We start from the raw sequence: 19430 nt of genomic DNA on the forward strand, positions 1-19430 counted from the left end.
CGTGGAAAGATTAAACAAATTCTTTGCTTCGGTGTTTACTGAAGAGGATGTTGGGGAGATACCCATTCTGGAGAGGGATTTCATGGGTGATGATTCAGATGGATTGAACCAAATCACAGTGAACCTGGAAGATGTGGAAGTCCTGATTGACAAATTGAAGAGTAGTAAATCACCTGGACTGGATGGTATACATCCCAGGGTTCTGAAAGAATTAAAAAATATTACAGACCTATTAGTACAAATTTGTAACCTATCATTAAAATCATCTGATGTACCTGAAGATTGGAAGATGGTTAATGTAACCCCAATATTTAAAAAGGGATCCAAGGGTGATCCAGGAAACTATAGCCCAGTGAGCCTGACTTCAGTGTTGTGAAAAATCATGGAAACTGTTATAAAGAGTAAAATCACAAAACATTTAGATAGATATTGTTTGTTGGGACAAAGTTGGCATGGATTTACCCAATGGAAGTCTTGCCTGACAAATCTCCTACATTTTTTTTTAAGGGGTGAATAAATGTGGAAAAAGGTGAACCGGTAGATTTAGTGTATTTGGATTTTCAGAAGGTGTTCAACAAAGTCCCACATGAGAGGCTTCTAAGGAAACTATAAAGTCATGGGATAGGAGGTGATGTCCTTTCGTGGATTGCAAGTTGGCTAAAAGACAAAGAGTAGGATTAAATGGTCAATTTTCACAGTGGAAAGAGGTAAACAGTGGAGTGCCTCAGGGATCTGTACTTGGACCGGTGCCTTTCAATATATATATATAAATGATCTGGAAAGGAATACGACGAGTGAGGTGATCAAATTTGCAGATGATATAAAATTATTCAGAGTAGTTAATTCACAACGTGGCTTGTGATACATTACAGGAGGACCTTGCAAGACTGGAAGATTGGGCATCCAAATGGCAGATGAAATTTAATGTGGACAAGTGCAAAGTGATGCATATAGGGAAAAATGACCCATGTTATAGTTATACAATCAGGCCAATACAGAAAGAAACTAGGGAGAGTGGGCGCTCCGTGTTGAGCGTCTGTTCTCCCAATGCGCGCCCAGCCTAGGAGTGCGATTCAGTATTTAAATGAGGTGTCATGCTAGTAATGAGGCGCTAGGAATAATAGTGCATCCCTAGTGCCTCCTTAATAGTGGTAGAGGTGGCTGTCAGCGGGTCAGGACAAACGACGCTCAATTTTACCGGCGTCGGTTTCTGAACCTGCTGACAGCCACGGATTAGGAAAATGGACTTCAATAAAACTGAACATCCGTTTTGCTAACCGCTGATCAGCAATGACATTTTTTTAAACTTTTTAAAAATTTTATTATTATTTTTTAAATTTTTGGTTCCTCTGACTTAATATCGCTAGGATATTAAGTCGGAAGGTGTACAGAAAAGCACATTTTACTTTCAGTATCCCGGGGACTAACTAATAGCGCTCATCACATGCATTTGCATGTGATGAGCGCTATTAGTTTTCGTGGGGATTGGCCGCGTGATTTTGACGCACTAAACCCCTTACTGTATAAGGGGTAATAGATGCGCGTCGAGAACGCGTGGCCAATTGCATGGTGAACAGTGCACTCGGCTGAGCGCGCCGTATTGTATCAGCCTGAATGTTAGGTTCTATCTTAGGAGTCACCATACAGGGAAGAGATCTAGGTGTCATAGTGGATAACACATTGAAATCGTCGGCTCAGTGTGCTGCGGCAGTCAAAAAAGCAAACAGAATGAGCTCCGGAGTCTCAATGCGTGGATGAGACGATGGTGCAAGGAAGATGGATTCAGTTTTGTTAGGAACTGGGGAACCTTTTGGGGAAGGGGGAGTCTCTTCCGAAGGGATGGGCTCCACCTTAACCAGGGTGGAACCAGACTGCTGGCGCTAACCTTTAAAAAGGAGATAGAGCAGCTTTTAAACTAGAACAAAGGGGAAAGCCGACAGTCGCTCAGCAGCGCATGGTTCAGAGGGAGGTATCTTCAAAGGATACTAATGATGCATTAGATTTAGGGCATCCGGACAGTGAGGTTCCAATAATAAGAAAAGTAGCCCAAGTGCCTTAACTAAAAACTCACCTGAGCTAAAAAATTCTAACTTATCCCTATCAATTAAAAAGCAGAATGAAAATACAAACAAAAAACAAACTTTGAAATGTTTGTATGCTAATGCCAGAAGTCTAAGAAGTAAGATGGGAGAATTAGAATGTATAGCAGTGAATGATGACATAGACTTAATTGGCATCTCAGAGACATGGTGGAAAGAGGATAACCAATGGGACAGTACTATACCGGGGTACAAATTATATCGCAATGACAGAGAGGAGCAGTCGGGAGGAGGTGTGGCGCTTTATGTCCAGGATGGCATAGAGTCCAACAGGATAAACATCCTGCATGAGACTAAATACAAAATTGAATCTTTATGGGTAGAAATCCCTTGTGTGTCAGGGAAGACTACAGTGATAGGGGTATACTACCGTCCACCTGGTCAAGATGCTGAGATGGACAGTGAAATGCTAAGAGAAATTAGGGAAGCTAACCAAATTGGTAGCGCAGTAATAATGGGAGACTTCAATTACCCCAATATAGACTGGGTAAATATATCATCGGGTCACGCTAGAGAGATAACGTTCCTGGATGGAATAAATGATAGCTTTATGGAGCAATTGGTTCAGGAACCAACGCGAGAGGGAGCAATTTTAGATCTAATTCTCAGTGGAGCACAGGACTTGGCGAGAGAGTTAACGGTGGTGGGGCCGCTTGGCAATAGTGATCATAATATGATCAACTTTGATTTAATGACTGAAAAAGGAACAGTGTGCAAATCCAAGGCTCTCGTGCTAAACTTTCAAAAGGGGAACTTTGATAAAATGAGAAAAATTGTTAGAAAAAAACTGAAAGGAGCAGCTACAAAAGTAAAAAATGTCCAAGAGGCGTGGTCATTGTTAAAAAATACCATTCTAGAAGCACAGTCCAGATGTATTCCACACATTAAGAAAGGTGGAAAGAAGGCAAAACGATTACCGGCATGGTTAAAAGGGGAGGTGAAAGAAGCTATTTTAGCCAAAAGATCTTCATTCAAAAATTGGAAGAAGGATCCAACAGAAGAAAATAGGATAAAGCATAAACATTGGCAAGTTAAATGTAAGACATTGATAAGACAGGCTAAGAGAGAATTTGAAAAGAAGTTGGCTGTAGAGGCAAAAACTCACAGTAAAAACTTTTAAAAATATATCCGAAGCAGAAAGCCTGTGAGGGAGTCAGTTGGACCGTTAGATGATCGAGGGGTTAAAGGGGCACTTAGAGAAGATAAGGCCATCGCGGAAAGATTAAATGATTTCTTTGCTTCGGTGTTTACTGAAGAGGATGTTGGGGAGGTACCCGTAATGGAGAAGGTTTTCATGGGTAATGATTCAGATGGACTGAATCAAATCACAGTGAACCTAGAAGATGTGGTAGGCCTGATTGACAAACTGAAGAGTAGTAAATCACCTGGACCGGATGGTATACACCCCAGAGTTCTGAAGGAACTAAAAAATGAAATTTCAGACCTATTAGTAAAAATTTGTAACTTATCATTAAAATCATCCATTGTACCTGAAGACTGGAGGATAGCAAATGTAACCCCAATATTTAAAAAGGGCTCCAGGGGCGATCCGGGAAACTACAGACCGGTTAGCCTGACTTCAGTGCCAGGAAAAATAGTGGAAAGTGTTCTAAACATCAAAATCACAGAACATATAGAAAGACATGGTTTAATGGAACAAAGTCAGCATGGCTTTACCCAAGGCAAGTCTTGCCTCCCAAATCTGCTTCACTTTTTTGAAGGAGTTAATAAACATGTGGATAAAGGTGAACCGGTAGATATAGTATACTTGGATTTTCAGAAGGCGTTTGACAAAGTTCCTCATGAGAGGCTTCTAGGAAAAGTAAAAAGTCATGGGATAGGTGGCGATGTCCTTTCGTGGATTGCAAACTGGCTAAAAGACAGGAAACAGAGAGTAGGATTAAATGGGCAATTTTCTCAGTGGAAGGGAGTGGACAGTGGAGTGCCTCAGGGATCTGTATTGGGACCCTTACTGTTCAATATATTTATAAATGATCTGGAAAGAAATACGACGAGTGAGATAATCAAATTTGCAGATGACACAAAATTGTTCAGAGTAGTTAAATCACAAGCAGATTGTGATAAATTGCAGGAAGACCTTGTGAGACTGGAAAATTGGGCATCCAAATGGCAGATGAAATTTAATGTGGATAAGTGCAAGGTGATGCATATAGGGAAAAATAACCCATGCTATAATTACACAATGTTGGGTTCCACATTAGGTGCTACAAACCAAGAAAGAGATCTAGGTGTCATAGTGGATAACACATTGAAATCGTCGGTACAGTGTGCTGCGGCAGTCAAAAAAGCAAACAGAATGTTGGGAATTATTAGAAAGGGAATGGTGAATAAAACGGAAAATGTCATAATGCCTCTGTATCGCTCCATGGTGAGACCGCACCTTGAATACTGTGTACAATTCTGGTCGCCGCATCTCAAAAAAGATATAATTGCGATGGAGAAGGTACAGAGAAGGGCTACCAAAATGATAAGGGGAATGGAACAACTCCCCTATGAGGAAAGACTAAAGAGGTTAGGACTTTTCAGCTTGGAGAAGAGACGACTGAGGGGGGATATGATAGAGGTGTTTAAAATCACGAGAGGTCTAGAATGGGTAGATGTGAATCGGTTATTTACTCTTTCGGATAGTAGAAAGACTAGGGGACACTCCATGAAGTTAGCATGGGGCACATTTAAAACTAATCGGAGAAAGTTCTTTTTTACTCAACGCACAATTAAACCCTGGAATTTGTTGCCAGAGAATGTGGTTCGTGGAGTTAGTATAGCTGTGTTTAAAAAAGGATTGGATAAGTTCTTGGAGGAGAAGTCCATTACCTGCTATTAAGTTCACTTAGAGAATAGCCACTGCCATTAGCAATGGTTACATGGAATAGACTTAGTTTTTGGGTACTTGCCAGGTTCTTATGACCTGGATTGGCCACTGTTGGAAACAGGATGCTGGGCTTGATGGACCCTTGGTCTGACCCAGTATGGCAATTTCTTATGTTCTTATGTTCTTAATGTTGGGAATTATTAGGAAGGGAATGGTTAATAAAACAGAAAATGTCATAATGCCTCTATATCGCTCCATGGTGAGACCGCACCTTGAATACTGTGTACAATTCTGGTCGCCGCATCTCAAAAAAGATAAAATTGTGATGGAGAAGGTACAGAGAAGGGCAACCAAAATAATAAAGGGAATGGAACAGCTCCCCTATGAGGAAAGGCTGAAGAAGTTAGGGCTGTTCAGTTTGGAGAAGAGAAGTCCGAGGGGGGTATGATAGAAGTCTATAAAATCATGAAAAGACTTGAACAAGTTAATGTAAATCAGTTATTTACTCTCTCAGATAATAGAAGGACCAGGGGGCTCTCCATGAAGTTAGCAAGTAGCTCATTTAAAACAAATCATGTTCCCCTACCCAGCACGAAAGCCTCTCCACTTCCACTGGGGTAGGTCATACAACTTCCTTACCCAGGTGATAAAATGATCCCCGATCCCATCCGTAAAGTATCGAATGCCTTTTCAGCATCAGTGGATAGCAGGAGGGAAACCTGTTTATTCTCTGCTCCTGCCCATATTGCATTTAACACCCTTGTAATACTGTCAGACGTCTTCCTTCCCATAATAAAGCCCAACTGATCTTCGTGGATCAAGAAAGGCTTCATCTTCTTAGCCACACACTGCCAATATTTTAGCAATCAGTTTAACCTCTATATTTAACAACGATATCATTGTATAGGATTCACAATTAGATTTGTCCCTATCTTCTCTAGGCATCATTGTTGCGGTCTCCACCGCTTCCCCTCTATCCGCTCTGCACTGCGCTTACCTACAGTGGTGGAAACGCCGCTCCCGCGGCTCTGCCGACCCTTCAGGGCGTCCGCCATTACCGGCTCATCTCCCTGCCGCCACGCGCGCGCGTGAGGACGCGCACTATGGACGCACAGCCGCCGGAAGTCTGGCCCCGCCCGGGCTAACGACGCCACGCCCCAGGCCTGATTTAACCGGCGTTCGGTTACTATCTCATTGCCTTGCAACGAGGGTCGCTACTGGTTAGTAGTTCTGAGTTGCGCTTCGCTTGTTCCACGTTCCTGACTTGACTTCTGCTCGTTCCTGACTCCGCTTCTGCCTGCCGCCTGCCATTGACTTCAGCCTGTTCCTGACTCCGCTTCTGCTCGCCGCCGGCCACCGACCATTGCTCGTGCCTGATTCCGCTCCAGCCTGCTGCCAGCCTGACCTGGGTTCGTCTCCGTTCCTGCTCCCAGCTTGCTTCAGCCCACAGCACGCTACAGACTCCATTCCTGCTCACAGTCTGTTCCAGTTCTCAGCACGCTACAGACTCCGTTCCTGCTCACAGCTTGCTTCAGCTCACAGCACGCTACAGACTCTGTTCCTGCTCACAGTCTGTTCCAGTTCTCAGCACGCTAGAGCCTCTGTATCTGCTCACTATCTGCTCCAGCACACGCCGGACCCAACTAGCCCACAGACTACTGGACTACCTTATCATACTCTCTGCCCAGGCCTTCTTCTACTATAGAGACTTACACTGTGCTCCTAAGTCCCAAGGTTCTAGGACCCTACGGGCTCCTCCTGGGGGGTTCCTGGTTCCCGGGTGAAGACCTCTGCCTGTGGCTCCGCCTCCCGACCTGCCCTATCATTGGGGTAGTTCGGCCCAAGGGTTCACTCCTGGTCTGCAGCTTCCCAGACTGCAACAGTTTGCAAGGCCATGGACTCGGCGGAGTCCCCTAGTCTACAGGCTATCCCTGGGATGGGGCAACGCCTTCAACAACAGCAACATTGCATCGATACTCTTGCTGCCACCGTGGACCAGTTGGTCTCTCGTCTAGAAGCTTCTACTCGTCAAGGGCTTCCTGCACCGGCGTCTGTTCCTAATACGCAACTGCCCGCTCCAAGCAGGTACGCTGGGGACAGTAAAACATGCCGTGGGTTCCTGAACCAGTGTCAAGTACGGTTCACCCTGCTACCGTCCCAGTTTCCTTCTGAGGCAGCCAAGGTAGCCTATATCTTTTCTTTACTAGATGGCAAGGCACTAGACTGGGCTTCACCCTTGTGGGAACGCTCCGATCCTCTGCTACAGAATCTCCAGGATTTCCTTCTTCAGTTCCGGCTAGCCTTCGATGATCCTGCGTGTCAGTCCACTGCAGCCTCGGAGCTCCTGCACCTCCGACAGGGCACGCGCCCGGTAGCGGAATATATTATTAACTTTCGAACCCTGGCTATGGAGCTGGCGTGGCAGGACGATTGCCTAAAGGGAATCTTTCTCGAGGGCTTGGCTGGTCGAGTCAAAGATGAACTGGCAGGAAGGGAAATCCCTGAGGATTTGAACGACCTAATGGACATTGCGGGTAAAGTAGACCGCCGTCTTCAGCAGCGGGACAGAGAGAACCGTTCGTAGAGTAGAAGTTTGCATCGCCTGCCTGCCTCCTCTAGGTCACCCCCGCTGAGGGCTTCTTCCGCTTCTACCCCTGCATCCGAACCCATGCAACTGGGCAGGTCACCACTTACTCCGGAAGAGAGAAGCCGACGGCGCTCCCTGGGCCTCTGCCTATATTGTGGGGGCAAAGGACATTACCTGTCATCCTGCACTGAGCGTCCGGGAAACGCTCGTGCCTAGGTTATACCGAGGAGCTACACCTAGGCGCTACCGGATCAGCTCCTCCCTGCACACTTCCTGTAACCCTCAAATACCCCGGTGGGGAGATCCAGATTCGGGCCTTCATCGATTCCGGAGCCGAGGGGAACTTTATTGTGGCTGAGCTGGTGACGCAACTTGCCCTGCCTACCGTACCGAAGGTTCCTCCTCTACGGATCTCCTCGATCCGAGGGACTTTGCTTCCTGGGATTATCTCTTGTTCCACGGAACCAGTGACTTTGCAGACAGGCCTATTTCACTCCGAGGAGATCTCTTTACTTGTCCTGGAACGAGCAGTGCATCCGCTGGTGTTGGGACTTCCGTGGCTTCGTCAGCACTCTCCCGTCATTAGATGGGATGATTTCCAATTAGTCAGCTGGGGTTCTGCCTGCTTTGACCGATGCCTACACCTCCCACGTCCTCCTCACTCTCTGCATCTCTGTTCCTCGCACCTTCTGCCTGAGGCCTACCAGAGTTTCTAAGATGTCTTCTCCAAGGAGATGGCGGAGATCCTTCCCGAACACAGGCCGTTTGACTGTCCTATTGACCTGATTCCAGGTACCACACCGCCCCGTGGCCGTGTGTATCCTCTCTCATTGCCCGAGACCAAGGCAATGTCCCAGTACATCTCAGAGAACCTTGCCAAGGGGTTCATCCGTCCATCCCGTTCACCGGCAGGTGCCGGATTCTTTTTCGTGGCCAAGAAGGATGGCTCGCTTCGGCCATGTATTGATTACTGCGGCCTCAACGCCAGCACCAAGCGGGACCGGTACCCTCTCCCGCTTATTCTGGAACTGCTGGATCGTCTCCAAGGGGCTCGTATCTTTACGAAGTTGGACCTTAGAGGAGCCTACAACCTCGTCCGCATACGTCCAGGGGACGAATGGAAGACGGCATTCAACACCAGAGACGGGCATTACAAGTACCTTGTGATGCCCTTCGGGCTTTGTAATGCCCCCGCCGTCTTCCAGCACCTCATGAACGAGGTGCTTCGAGAGATGCTCCATTCCCACGTGATAGTCTATCTAGATGACGTGCTCATATACTCTAAAGATATGGACTCTCACCGCCAGCATGTCCGCCAGGTCCTCCAGGCCCTCCGAGCTAACCATCTATACGCCAAGTTGGAGAAATGTGTCTTCGAGGCCGAGTCTCTGCCTTTCCTGGGCTATATTATCTCTGCTACCGGCTTTTGTATGGACCCAGAGAAAGTAGCGGCCATTACGAAATGGCCCTGGCCCACGGGTCTTAAAGCCCTCCAATGGTTCCTGGGCTTTGCGAATTTTTATAGACATTTTATCCCACGTTACTCTCACCGAGTGGCTCCTCTTACAGCCCTGACCCGAAAAGGAGCTGATGTTAAACACTGGCCTGATGCTGCGGTTGCAGCTTTCTCTGATCTCAAGGAGGCCTTCCTCTCTGACGTCTGCCTCCGGCACCCGGACCTCTCACGACCATTCATCGTGGAGGTCAATGCCTCCAGTATCGCAGTGGGAGCGGTCCTTAGCCAGCATTCCGACTCTGGACAACTTCTTCCTTGCTCGTACTTCTCCAGGAAGTTTTTGCCCGCTGAAAGTAATTACTCCATTGGGGATAAAGAGCTGCTAGCAATAAAACTCGCCTTCGAAGAATGGAGACAGTGGCTCGAGGGCTCCTTGCACACCACCACCGTTTATACAGATCACAAAAATTTAGAATTCCTGACCCAGGCTCAACGACTGATCCCTTGCCAAGCCCGCTGGGCCTTGTTTTTCAGTCGGTTCGACTTTGTTTTACAGTATCGCCCTGCGGCCAAGAACCTCCGGGCAGATGCCCTGTCTCACACCTCCTGTGCCGAAGAAGACCATGAGCCACCTCAATTCATTTTGGACCCCGCTAAGGTTCGTCTGTCTGCCATGACTATTCTCTCTCAAGACAGGATGGTGCTCTCGCGCCGGGACCGGCTGACCGCCTTACGTTGGGCTCACGACTCCTTGATCGGAGGACACGCTGGACGAGAAAGGACCCTGGAACTTGTTAACCGGTATTACTGGTGGCCTAACATCCGGCGTGATGTCGCTTCCTATGTAGCCTCATGCCCAAACTGTGCCCGCCAGAAGCCCAATCCTGGCTCCCCTTGCGGCCTCCTCCACCCGCTTCCGGTCCCCACTGAGCCATGGACCCATATAGCTACGAACTTCGTAGTCGACCTACCTCCGTCTAATGGACATACGGTCATCTGGGTCACAGTTGACCGTTTTTCGAAAATGGTCCATCTAGTTCCTCTTCCGAAGCTTCCCTCTGCACCCGAGCTGGCCCATCTGTTTGCCCAACATGTCTTCAGGCTCCACGGTCTTCCCCAGGACATAGTGTCGGACAGAGGTCCTCAGTTTGTAGCCCGCTACTGGAGAGCGCTCTGCAAATGCTTTAGGGTAAAGCTCAGTTTTTCCACAGCCTTCCATCCTCAAAGCAACGGACAGACCGAGAGGATGAATAGGACCTTAAAGGCATACCTCCGGGCCTTCATTAATGAGAGGCAAGACAATTGGTCGGAGCTCCTGCCCTGGGCCGAATTCGCATATAACAACCAGGTCCATGCTGCTACTGGCAAGTCTCCATTCCATCTGGTGTACGGAAAGCCGTTACGGCCTCTGCTCCCGCTGGAGGCTCCCAGTGCCTCACCTGCTGTTCAGGTAACTGCCCAGCAGCTCCAGGCGTTGTGGCACATGACGCAAAGACAGCTACTCCGCGCGGCCGCTAGGGCCAAACAGACGGCCGATAGTCATCGCCGACCAGCTCCCACGTTCCAGCCAGGGGATAGAGTCTGGCTCAGCACGAAGAATCTGCACCTCCGACTTCCCTCTCAGAGATTCGCTCCGAGGTTCTGCGGACCATTTCGAATCGCTGAACGAGTGGGCCTGGTGTCCTATCGGCTTAGATTACCATCTTCCTTCCGGGTCCACAATGTCTTTCACGCATCACTGCTCAAGCCTGTAGTTCTCTCCCGGTACCACCGCACGCCTCCGGACCCTGCGGCCACGATGATGATCCCATGTATCAAGTGCGAGAGGTCCTAGATATCCGCTTCCACAACCGTAGATGGGAGTACCTACTGGCCTGGGAGGGCTGTGGTGACGAAGATAACACCTGGGAGCCCAGCCGTAATAACCTGAACAAAGACCTCTTGCACCAGTTCCACCGGGACCACCCAAGAAAACCTGGGCCTCTCAAGAGGGGCCGTAAAGGGGGGGTACTGTTGCGGTCTCCACCGCTTCCCCCCTATCCGCTCTGCACTGCGCTTACCTACAGTGGTGGAAACGCCGCTCCCGCGGCTCTGCTGACCCTTCAGGGCATCCGCCATTACCGGCTCATCTCCCTGCCGCCACAAGCGTGCGTGAGGACGCACACTATGGACGCACAGCCACCGGAAGTCTGGCCCCGCCCGGGCTAACGACGCCACGCCCCAGGCCTGATTTAACCGGCGTTCGGTTACCATCTCCTTGCCTTGCAACGAGGGTCGCTACTGGTTAGTAGTTCTGAGTTGCGCTTCGCTTGTTCCACGTTCCTGACTTGACTTCTGCTAGTTCCTGACTCTGCTTCTGCCTGCCGCCTGCCATTGACTTCAGCCTGTTCCTGACTCCGCTTCTGCCTGCCGCCTGCCATTGACTTCAGCCTGTTCCTGACTCCGCTTCTGCTCGCCGCCGGCCACCGACCATTGCTCGTGCCTGATTCCGCTCCAGCCTGCTGCCAGCCTGACCTGAGTTCGTCTCCGTTCCTGCTCACAGCTTGCTTCAGCTCACAGCACGCTACAGACTCCGTTCCTGCTCACAGTCTGTTCCAGTTCTCAGCACGCTACAGACTCTGTATCTGCTCACTATCTGCTCCAGCACACGCCGGACCCAACTAGCCCACAGACTTCTGGACTACCTTATCATACTCTCTGCCTAGGCCTTCTTCTACTATAGAGACTTACACTGTGCTCCTAAGTCCCAAGGTTCTAGGACCCTACGGGCTCCTCCTGGGGGGTTCCTGGTTCCCGGGTGAAGACCTCTGCCTGTGGCTCCGCCTCCCGACCTGCCCTATCATTGGGGTAGTTCGGCCCAAGGGTTCACTCCTGGTCTGCAGCTTCCCAGACTGCAACATCATTGTTATTCACATCAACTTCATAGATGGAGGCTGTTAAGAGATAGTTAAACAAATCCCGCAATGGGGGTAGCTAACAACTCTCAGATTGCTTATAAAAAATGGGCCATTTATCCATCGAACCCTGAGGATTTGTCAACTTTTATGCCCTTCATAACTGAGAGGTGAAATTCCCGTCCCGTGCCAGGGCGTAGAAGTGCGTGCGTTTGCCGGCTTGCGCAAATAGACGCAGCTATTTTATAACTTAAGTGCATATATGCGCATCTACGTGCGAGCGCTATAAAATAGGCTACAGGCAAGTACACGTGCACACAATTTTATACTGGCGCATGAATGTGCCTGCCAATGCCGCCTCTACCTCGTAAGCGGGGAGGATTTTAGTAGTCATGGGCGCCGACACAATTAACCTGTTTTCCCAGTAAAGGGGAGGACTTCCTAAACCCCCTTGTTAACTCTCCTCCCTTTTGCCCTATTAACCTCGACCCTTAAAACCCCGCTGACTAGCCTAGCTTTTTTTTTTCTTTCACAATTTACCCGCCGTCCATAGCAGAATTAAAGTTACGTGGCGGGGAGCCCCGGTGCGTGCAGACTTCATGTTGCAGACTCGGCCCGCCTATGCCCCGCCCGTTTTTTGAACTTTTATGATTCGTGCGCGGAGCAGGAGACACGCGCGTACTCGCGAGCTTTTTAAGATCCGCGCGGCGCGCGCCAGGCCGAGCCACGTGCGCGACTCCCGGCTTTGGCGCACGTAGGGCTTTTAAACTTGAGCGGTAAGTGTATCTCCCACTCTTCCAAGTTTAACTCAGGCAGAGACATCTCTTCTAGGAATGTACAGATACCTTCCGGCGAGTAGAAATCCTGCTAAAAATCTCTAAACCGTCACAAGATCTGAGCAGTTTAGAGGCTTTCTCGCCACGCTCAAGTAGCCTTACCCGAAGTATTGGGAAAGTTAATCCTATCTAGGTGCAGCTCTTTGTGTTGCGCCCTCGCCTGTTGGAAATCACTTTACGATTCCTTTCCAGTCTGGCCCTTAACCTCCTGCTCCTTCCGAAGCAGCGCCCTTTTTCTGTGTGAAGCCCTCATAAATCGGCTTTGCCTCTTTAGACAGCCCCCGCAGTACTGAAGAGGAAGGGCCCGCTTCATCCATTCTGTTCAAGTGCGAATATCCTTTTAGCTCCTGTCCGATCTCTTCAGTCTTTCACCAACGTGCCCCCAAGCTTCCCTGACTTCTCTGGACTATAGTGACCGAGACCGGTAATCTCAACGCGCCCTGCAGCGTGGCCCGTCCAGACCCTTCCCTCAGTAAAAGCCTTAGGTATCTGCCCCATTAATGACGAGGCTGGAAAGATCCCGCCAAGCCTGGGGTGTGCAGGGTAAGATGCGTCATACTTAGTGCCCAGATGTAAAGCCGCCCACACATCTGCAATTCCCAACAAGTCAAACCGATCAACAAATCGGTGGGTTTTTTTTGGCAATATTCAGCGGACCGTGTATTGCCCAGGCCAAGGGGAAATCGTTCAATTAAAATCACCATTACCCCTTCAATGAGGGCGTTCAGGATGACACATGCACCCGCTCGATCCTTTTCATATCCGCGATACTGCTGTTTAAAGACTTACTCTGCAGAATACCTGCACCCCCACATCCGAAGCTGGCAGGATCATTATTCTATAATCATCTTTCGCCTTGCTTCCAAAAGTGCCCGCAACCTAGGACATTCTCTAAACAGCAAGCAGGACATTTAGGCCTGGAAGATTGAAGAAATGTATTTTTCTTACATAGAAATGAAACATAGAAACATAGAAATGACGGCAGAAGAAGACCAAACGGCCCATCCAGTCTGCCCAGCAAGTTTCGCACTTTTTTTTTTCTCATACTTATCTGTTTCTCTTGGCTCTTAGTAACCTTTTGGTTTTATTTCCCTTCCACCTCCACCATTAATATAGGGAGCAGTGTTGGAACTGCATCTAAGTGAAATATCTAGCTTAATTAGTTAGGGGTAGTAACCGCCGCAATAAGCAAGCTACACCCATGCTTATTTGTTTACCCAGACTAATTCAGTCCTTGTTGGTTGTTGTCTGTATATAGATTCACTTTTCTTCATTCCCCCTGCCGTTGAAGTAGAGATCTATGCTGGATATGTGTTTTCTTAGTAAAGCTTGGGACAATCACCCCTCCTAAAGCACCCCAGGCTCCTCTCCATCCAACGGCCCCCTTCCTTCCCCCCCCTAGTCTCCCACCCATTCACCATCCCCTCCTAAAAAAAAACACCCCAACCTCTTATTCTGATGCATATCCTCCTCCTCTTCCCCCCCCCCCCCACTATCACCCTCCCAAATCCCAATCCTGCCAAAACTGACAGAACACCCGAGGGGGCAATGCCCCCACTCCCAGATTTATTTATTTTATCTTATTTATTTAAAAGTTCTTAATATACCGCGAATTGGGCAGAGACCTGACCGTCTAAGCGGTGTACAATAAACACATATATACAATCAGTACTCAGTATCCATCATTTATTTATTTATTTATTTAACATTTTTTTATATACCGAAGTTCTAGCAACAATGTTGCTAATCATTTCGGTTTACATATAACATTGGGGTGACTTAACATGTGTGTCTTACATGGAACAGGAACATGAACTTGGAGAAAATTGAATAAATACTAATAACAAATAACATTAAAAACAACAGTAGTAATAGAAATGTTATATACAGGCGATTAAAATCAATTATGAATAAGGTATCTGCAAAATAGATAGGAGGGATTGGAAAATTAATTGTTTAGATGTCGAGCAAGAGGTATTATATGGCATAGACCTGGAGGAGCGATTTGAGAATAGAACTCAATCGTAGGCTTGAGAGAACAGCCAAGTTTTAAGTCTTTTTTTAAAAGTGAGGGGGCATTGTTCAAGCCTGAGATCCGATGGTAGAGAGTTCCAGTGGATCGGACCTGCAGTGGAGAAGGCTCTTTTGTTTGACGAAATTTTGAGTGGAGGGGTTTTCAGAGAACCTTTTTGCGCCGTTCTCAGTGGACGGGAGGAAGTATGTAACTGGAATGGGATCCTGAGGTCTAGGTATGAGGCTTTGTAAATGGATTTATGGATGGATGAAAGGGTTTTGTAGGTGATTCTGTATTTTATAGGGAGCCAATGTAGATTTTTTAATATTGGTGTTATGTGGTCCCTTTTTTTTGCTTTAGTTAAGATCCTGGCAGTGGCATTTTGGAGCATTTGTAGCGGTTTTAGCGAGATATCTGGGAGACCAAGTAAAAGGGAGTTGCAGTAATCAATTTTAGAAAATATGATTGCTTGCAGAACTGATCTGAAATCCTGGGGGTACAATAAAGGTCTGAGTCTTTTTAGAACCTGGAGTTTGAAGAAGCATTCTTTCACTGTGTTACTGATGAAACTTTTGTAATTCAGTAGGTTATCCATAGTGACTCCTAGGTTTCTGACCTGGGTAGATAGAGGAGGTGGTGCCGAAGGATAAGTGTTGGAGAGTTGATAGTTGCCTTCTTGGGTGATTAGGAGGTATTCTGTTTTGTTGGTATTCAGAACTAGACAGAGATCAGCAAGGAGATTGGATATGGAGAGGAAGCATGAATTCCAAAAGTGAAGAGTTTCTTGCAAGGATTTGGTGATAGGAATAAGTATTTGGACATCGTCCGCATAAAGGTAGTGGGTTAGATTTAGCTTAGAAAGTAGGTTGCAGAGTGGGAGCAGGTAAATGTTGAATAAGGTCGGGGATAAAGAGGATCCTTGAGGGACGCCAAGGTTAGAACTGATCGGTTGAGATACATAGTTGTTTATCTTAACTTTATAGGACCTGTCTTGTAGGAAGGATTTAAACCAGTTGAGTGCTGTGTTTTTGATACCTATCTCTGTTAGTCTGTCTAAGAGGATCTTATGGTTTACAGTATCAAAAGCCGCTGAGAGATCAAGGAGGATCAATAAGCAAGGGTGTTTTTTCTCTAGGTTTAATAGAATATTGTCGGTTAGAGAAATGAGAAGGGATTCAGTGCTTCGGGATTTGCGGAATCCAAATTGAGTTGTGGCGAGAATGTTGTTATCGTCCAGGAATTCGCAGAGTTGATGGTTGACTAATCTTTCTAGGATTTTAGCTATAAATGGGAGATTGGCTATTGGTCGAAAGTTGGCTGGAATTTCCGGAGAGAGGTTAGGCTTTTTTAGAAGGGGTTTTAGTATAGCGAGTTTGAGTGGGGTTGGCACTAAGCCCTGCGTAAGGGAGGCATTGATGATTTGAGCAATGGGCTTCGCAATAGCTTTGGCACCAGCAATGAGCATATTAGCAGGAATCGAGTCAAGCGGGTGGGATGCAGGTTTAATTTTTTTTAGAATGTTTTCAATCTCTATAGTGGATGCTGGCTCGAAGGCTTCGAGGCTTGAAGTCTGAAGAGGATTGGAAGTTGAGAGAGGAGGTTGGGGGGAAGTTTTTTTCAGATCCAGGAGAGGTTTAAGTAGGTTGGATATTTTCTCCTTGAAGAAGATAGCAAAACTACACTGATTAGCGCCTAAACATATAGCAGTCTACCTAGACGAGTGCTGCTATCAGCGTGTTGTTTTGCGTTGCGATAGGGATTAGTTAACTGATTTTATGCGCTGAAGTAAAAAGATGTCTTTTTAATGCTTTTTTAAATTCTTTATTATTTGCTATTATACGAATTTCCTCTGGAAGGGCCTTCCAGAGGGTCGGGCCTGCAACCGAAAAGGCTCGTTTACGTGTTAGTTCTAAATGGGCTAGTTTTACTGAATGCATTCATCTATAGAACGTAGTTGTCCGGTCGGTCTATAAATTCTTAGACGTGTGCAAAGCCATACTGAGCTGGTGTCGTACAGTGGGCTATGTATTATTGTAAGAATTTTCTATATAATACGACAGGGTATTGGTAGCCAGCGTGGGTGTTGTAAATATTGGCGTTATGTGATCTCTACGTGAAATGTTGAACAATACTCGAGCTGTGGCATTTTGGACAAATTGGAGAGGGTGTATAGCAGAGATGGGCAAACGCGGTGCCAGCAAAGCTTTCAAGATGGACAATGCAAGCAGCAGACGTGCCAGAAACCCAACGAACCAGAAAGGAAGCCTCAACCCCTCCCCCTCCCAAGCATTAACCTTGCAAGGGAGGCCCGGCCCCGATCAACCTTGCTCAGGGCGGCAGACGCCGGTGCTAATCAAGCCCCTTCGAGGCAACGCCCCCCTCTCTTTTTGTTTCCTAAAATCAAATCTAAGAATAGCCCCGATGCGTGGAGGCTCACCTTCTGCATAGCTTTCTTCTTAGATTTCACTTTCCACCTCAGCTCCTCCCGGTTTACGAGGATTACCGCAGCCACATAAGATCCTCTCTTTAACAGGGAGCTCTCTGAAATAAGCAATGAATTATATCCCTGGGGAGATTGCGCCCCTCCGAGGGCCACGCTCTCAGGGACAGATTTTCAAAGGGGTACGCGCGTAAGATACGGGGGCATGTCGGGGGGGCGTGTCACGGCGGCGCACCATCCGGGGGCAGGGCCACGGGCGTGGTTCCGGCCCGGGGGCGTGGCCGAGGCCCCCGAAACTCTCCCGGGCCGGGGAATGCGCGCTGGTGGCCAGCCGGCGCACACAAGTTACGCCTGCCTCAGGCAGGCGTAACGTTTATAATAAAGGTGGGGGGGGGGTTTAGATAGGGTGGGGGGTGGGTTAGGTAGGGGAAGGGAGGGGAAGGTGGGGGGAGGTGGAAGGAAAGTTCCCTCCGAGGCCGCTCCGATTTCGGAGCGGCCTCGGAGGGAACGGGCAGCGCGCGCAGGGCTCGGCGCGCGCAAGGTGCACAAATGTTCACCGCCTTGCGCGCGCCGACCCCGGATTTTAAAAGATACGCGCGGCTACGTGCGTACCTATTAAAATCCGTCGTACTCTTGTTTGCGCCGGTTGCGCGAACAAAAGTACGCACTCGCATATTTTTTTGAAATCTGCCCCTCAGTGTAAAGGCTGGAATATTCCTTTCCTGACTTACAAGAAGAGTAAAGGGAGTAGGCGGACGAGAGTGTCCCCCCCCCCTCCTCCAGGCCTGAATTTAGGCAGGGGCAACCAAATTTTGAAGGCGCCCCAAAGAGTAGCCTGCTTCTGTTTACTTTAGGGCTACGTGCTGACATAGCTTTGGGGTTTGCCGCCGAGACACTTTGCCTGTGGGTGCCACGATTTTAATTCTGGCCCTCCCTCCTCAGGACCCAGAGGAGAAAGGGAGAGTGGGAACAGACTTGGTGATCCCCTTCCTACGTCTTGGGAAGAGAGAGAGAGAATGAATGGAGGGGGCCAGAGATCTCCCACCCATGGCCCAGGAGGAAAAAAGAGAGCATCACCCATAGGTCAGGAGAGCACTGGGACAGTGGGGAGGTGGTGTGGTGCGGCTGTGAGGGGACCGTGCCAGAACTGTTGAGAGGAAGCTTGTGCTGGGTGGAGGGAGAGTACCTGGGGCTTTCATGAAGGTGTGACATACACATATATTTTTTATTAAATGTTTGTAATTTCAATGCGCACTGCAGCGTGGTCCATCCAGACCCTTCCCTCAGTAAAAGCCTTAGATACCTGCCCCGTTAATGATGAGGCTGGAAAGATCCCGCCAAGCCTAGGGTGTGCGGGGTAAGATGTGTCATATTTAGTGCCCAGATGTGAAGCCGCTCACACATTTGCAATCCCTAACAAAAGGAAGCAGTGCAGGACAGCAGGACCGGATCGTTGCTAGTCTTCTGCCTGGCCGACTCCCTCTCCCGCAGGTAGAGCCCTTGGGTTCTGGGGTCCAGTAGGGCTCGTCCCTTGCTGAACATCACTGAATGGATAGAAGTCATGGACCCGGCGAGGAGTGGAGGCGCGCAGGGGCTGGAACAGACGCAGGGCAGGCTGGGCTGGAGATAGGGCACGGTTAGGAAAACAGGCAGGGAGTGAACTGGGCTGGGAAAGGGCCTGACAGAGCAGGGCAAGGGATGGACAATATGAAGATAAGACAAGGCGTAGGCAGGATAGGGATGAGACAGGACAAAGAACACAGAAGGCCTGAAGGCCCCGATGCAGGGGTCCCAGAGACTGCTAGGCAAGGTATGGCAGGAGGCCCAGAGGGAACAAGGCCAGGGTGAGGCAGGTGGCCAGGAGCACATACATCAAGGTAAGACAGGAGGCCTGAAGGGCACAAGGCGAGTTAAGACCGGAGGCCATAAGGCAAGGAAAGGCCTGGGTAGGCCTCAAGACAAGGCACGAGTATGAGGAAAGGTTGGCTGGGTCAGAGAGCCTAGCTGACTCAATGAAGAGGCACTGAGGTATGGTGCAGCCTGGATTAAGTCGGGCTGAGGCTTGGGTGTTGTGTTATCAGCGAGAAGGTAACTGGCAAGGCAGTGAACCAGGCTCTCTGAGGACCCCCCTGGTGGTGAGAAGACTGTGCAGCAGGCGAATCCATGACAGCGGGTTAGAAGTATAAAGAATTAAAATGTTTAAAATAAATGTATTAATTTTTAATAAAGGCATTCATTTTCTTTATTTAATTACCTTACTTCATTTAAAAG

Source organism: Rhinatrema bivittatum, chromosome 2 (genome assembly GCF_901001135.1).
Source record: "Rhinatrema bivittatum chromosome 2, aRhiBiv1.1, whole genome shotgun sequence".
Taxonomy (NCBI): Eukaryota; Metazoa; Chordata; class Amphibia; order Gymnophiona; family Rhinatrematidae; genus Rhinatrema; species Rhinatrema bivittatum.